Source organism: Onychostruthus taczanowskii, unplaced genomic scaffold, assembly GCF_017590055.1.
Source record: "Onychostruthus taczanowskii isolate IOZ18803 unplaced genomic scaffold, ASM1759005v1 scaffold295, whole genome shotgun sequence".
Lineage (NCBI taxonomy): Eukaryota > Metazoa > Chordata > Aves > Passeriformes > Passeridae > Onychostruthus > Onychostruthus taczanowskii.
In genome coordinates this window covers 66,568-70,828 of record NW_024500295.1, presented here as the reverse complement: position 1 = coordinate 70,828, position 4,261 = coordinate 66,568, and positions in this window count along the sequence as shown.

Here is a 4,261-nt window from a genome sequence, read left to right as displayed (position 1 = left end):
TAAAAGATCAGGCATTCATAGACATACTGACTTGGTTAACACTTCCAGTTAACACATCAAATGTTTTAAAATTACCAGGGTGGAAGGCCTGTGAAACTGTAAAATATTTTTCTTATTTACTTTGTCTAATATTTATTAGGCAACTGTCTGAGATAAAACATGTTACTTTTTGTGACAGTTTCTAAATTAAAAAAGTCTGTTAAAGCAGAGATTCTCCACAAATGCTTCACAAGCCAATCATCAGCTTGTACCGCTGTTCCTTGCTTGCTCCTGCTTGCTGCCAAGGTAGTGGTGCCAAGCACCACTTCAGTACCATGCAGAACTGGTACTTCTGTCTCACAGGGATCAGTTTGACCTATTTGGCCATATTTTCTGAGGAAATACTGTGCTTCCAGGAGCAGGAGTGTCTTCGTGTAGTTTTGACTGAGAGGTGCAGACCAGGAAGGGATCAGGGCTTTAGAGAACTTCTGTTTATTCAATAATCCCCTGACAACCAGCAACAATGAGAAAGCAAACATAGAAAAGGTTCACCACAGAGCCAGTTTTCGTGCTCAGTTTCTTATACAAACTAAAGTCAGCTGCCAGCCTAGGCAGTTACCAGCCTAAACAATTTCTTAGGTATGAAACCTCAAGTGTTAAGAGTACATCCTCTGCTTTCCTGAACTTAAAATACATTAAATGGATGAAGAAGATAAATTTTGATGAACAGTTACTGGAATTTATTTTATTTTTGCTGGAATAAAAGCTGACAGTGTCACATTTGCCACTCAAACACCTCCCTGTCAGTGTCAAGGTTGAAATATCTTTTCCTTGACGATGATGTCAAGAAAATTGCCTTACAAAATCCAGTTCTTCATAATGTCTTACTTGAGGTGCCTAAAGAGAAGTATTTGTTGAGAGAGACTCTTGGAAAATGTTTCCTTTCCAGATCCCACCATTCTTAGTCTTGAGATTGTATTTCCTTCATTTATATTTTGGGGAAAGCATGACCAGGACATGGAGTGTCCATGCACCTGGTACAAAATGTGATGTCAGTGTGACAAGCCATGAACAGGCTTTTTATTTGTACCTTATCACAGACCATAACCTTGTACTCGCAGTTGACAACTGCTCACGATTTGAACTTGGAGCCTACGAACAGTTTAGTGGTTTCTTGGGGGGGCATGTGTTGTTTTCTATACTTAAAAAAAAAAAAAAAAAAAAAAAAAAAGGTAAAAATCCCCAAAATAAAACAAAACAAAACAAACACCAAAATTCCCCCCAAAATCACAGCCAACTTTTATACAGTTTCTGGAGTCTGAAGATACTCTGCATACAGCCTGGGCTAAAACAAAACCTCTCTTGGATAAAGAAAGAAAATAAACCACAGGATTTGCTACATCAGTATGACACATTTGTTCATGGTGACTTTTGTCACGATTCCTTAGAATGGATTTTGGAAAACAAGGGCATGGAAGCAGACACTTTTAAGGAGGAAGACCATCCATCACAGCAGACTGCCAGTGATCTGACAAGCAGGGTACCATCTTCCAGTATGACTGAGAAGATTGTATCTTCTTTATATCCAGGTTAGGTTAACAATATGAGTGGGTCCTCCAGAAAGAGCTTTTTAGACTTGAAAATCTACATTTTTTCAAAGTTTGTTTCCCATGTTCTAATCATAAACGGTGTGACTAAGTCATCTCAGTCATGTTTTTTGTTGTTCCCCCATACACATGTAAAAATACTTAACAGCACATCTAGTTTGACCAGTTTGGATGGAAAAATTTATAATCAAAATTCTATTTATTTCAGTTGTCATATGAGGAACATCTTGCAAACGTTTGCTCAAGAAAATAGGAATAACTTTAGGCACAGTTAAAGATAACAATAAAAACTAAGAGTTTATGGCCATCTCCTTGTCCCCTGTCCTGGAAACTCTTGGAGCTGGCACTGTTTTAGGGAAATATGACTTTATATTATTGCTTTCACAAAAGCAAATGTAATTTTAGCAAGTTTCATCTACCTCATTAATGAGTAATTATCTGTTGTTAGCTAACAAATTAAAAGGGACTTTGCTTGATTCATTCTCAGCCTCATGGGTTCAGAGAACCTTCTGTAGGAATGACAAAATATTGGGCTGGATAAACAATGGACAAGCAGATCTTGCACCATTGGGGGGCAGCAGGTGCTGTTACTGAACATATTCCCAGCAGCTGGAAAAGCTGTGTTTCTGTCAGAGCTGTGGAGCACGTGTGCATGCAGGTGTATGCTGAAGTAGATGCACCAGCTGGGAAGCAAGAGCCAACCACCACCCCAACAGAGACCACCAAAAACCAGTCTTTCTGAAGCTTGGGTTGTCTGTTGCATTGTGGGACCCTTCCTGATGATGCCAGCAGTGCAAAGAGATATGAGACTGAAGGGAATGAGAAACTTGAGGAAGAACACAGCATCAGATCTGTTTGAAGGTCGTGTTTTCAAACTTGATGGTATGTGACAATCAGGGTTTTTGTGGTGGGATAAGCAGGATTTCAGCCATTGACCCCACAGCCAGAAGCCAAGCCACAGCAGCAGTGATACAAACAGGCCTGGCTGTCATTGTACTAGATTTCCTGATGGAGCTATGCCACTGTGAATTAGCTGTCAAGAGCCACTGCTGTACATTAGGGGGATAGGCTGAGAAAGAGAGAGGATGAAGACCACGGCTATGTAAATGAAACTTTCATCATCCTGTTCTTTTTGCCTCATAGGAAAGGCTGGTTGAAATGGCAGGCAAAAGCCATCAAGCTGTCTGGAGTGACCAGGTGGAACAAGTAAAAGTCTGTGGCTTCCAAGTGTTCTAATCAAAGCAGAACATCCATGGAGTAATGATGTTGCTCATTCATCTCTGCCCAAATGCCACAATTAGCAAGGTGTTTGTTGTTACTGCCAGCAGTACACTGGGAGCAGAACTGTTCTGTGGCTGTGCCACGGTTTTTGGGTTCTCAGCAAGGGCTGAAGCATGAGAAGGAAAGTATCTTAAGTCTGCTATGCTTCATCATAGAAATTTCTCTTCCCCCTCCCCAGTGCTGTGAATCCTTCAATACATTTCTGAAGAAAGCAAGTACAGTTAGTACTATGAACTCAGGACAAAGTTCATACAGTAAGAAATATATTTATAGGATTCTCTTTGGGTACATTTACATATCCAGCTACATTTAGCTAACACATAAGGCCACAGACAAAATGCTGACTTGAATTAAAAGGAAGAGAAACCTGCTCCCAAAGTCCACTGGAGACAGTGTCTGTTTAGGATAGCAAAGGACACTTAATTTGGTCCCATTAAGCTTTAAAGACATAAAATACTAAGAACTAGTAGGCTATGATGCATCTTATTATGGTAAAGGTAGTTGCTTTTAGTATTGCCATACATTTAAAGAAGTAACCCAGCATTCAAACTGAGTTGGGATCTTCCTGAAACTGTGCCAGACAGGTTTCAAATCCACAGGTCAGCCTTCTTCCAAAAAATGCCTTAACTGAGGGGTGAGGCATTTTCAGTCATAGCCATGCTCTTTCTACTTGTTGGAGTTAGGTCACAGGACAGAGAGGATTCATGGTATAAAGAAAGAAAACAAAAATCAAGCCTAATTTATAAAGGTTTGGTTTTGTTTTTTTTTTTCCTGGAAGGAGTGAATTTGGACTTTGGTCCCTATGCTTATGTTTTTTCCACTGGTACTTCTTCTAACAGAATGTGTAACCAGACATTCAGAGCTAAAAGGAAAACCTTCCCCACTTTTGCATTAATGTATGCCTCAGAAATATTTTGAGGTACATAACTTTTACCTGCTAGTGGACTTCAGAAGTCCTAGGGTAAATGAGGGGTTTTTGCATGCTCAGGAGTATTTTTTTAATTCTCTTTAATTCAGCATTCCTGTATCATATAATAATTTTTGTTACTACTTATGATTGCGGCAAGTAGGTTTTACAGTTTAAATAAAATAACAAAAGCAGATTTTGATTATTTCATTCTGAACATGCAAACCACCAGGAAACATGAAAGCAACATTGTTTTCATGTCTTAACAGTTTAGCAAGAGTGCAAAAATACTTGTCTTAAGAAACTCTATTTTTTTTTCTGGTGATTATTTTTAGGCTTTTCTGTTTCTCCTGGGATTCCTTCTCACCTATCAGCCATGATGCCACTCCTTCCATGCTTTCCAGCTACTTTCATTCCTGTACAGTTCCCATCACAAAATTGTTCCTAAGCTGGGACCCTGGAATTCTCACAGATGTCTCCCTTGGCA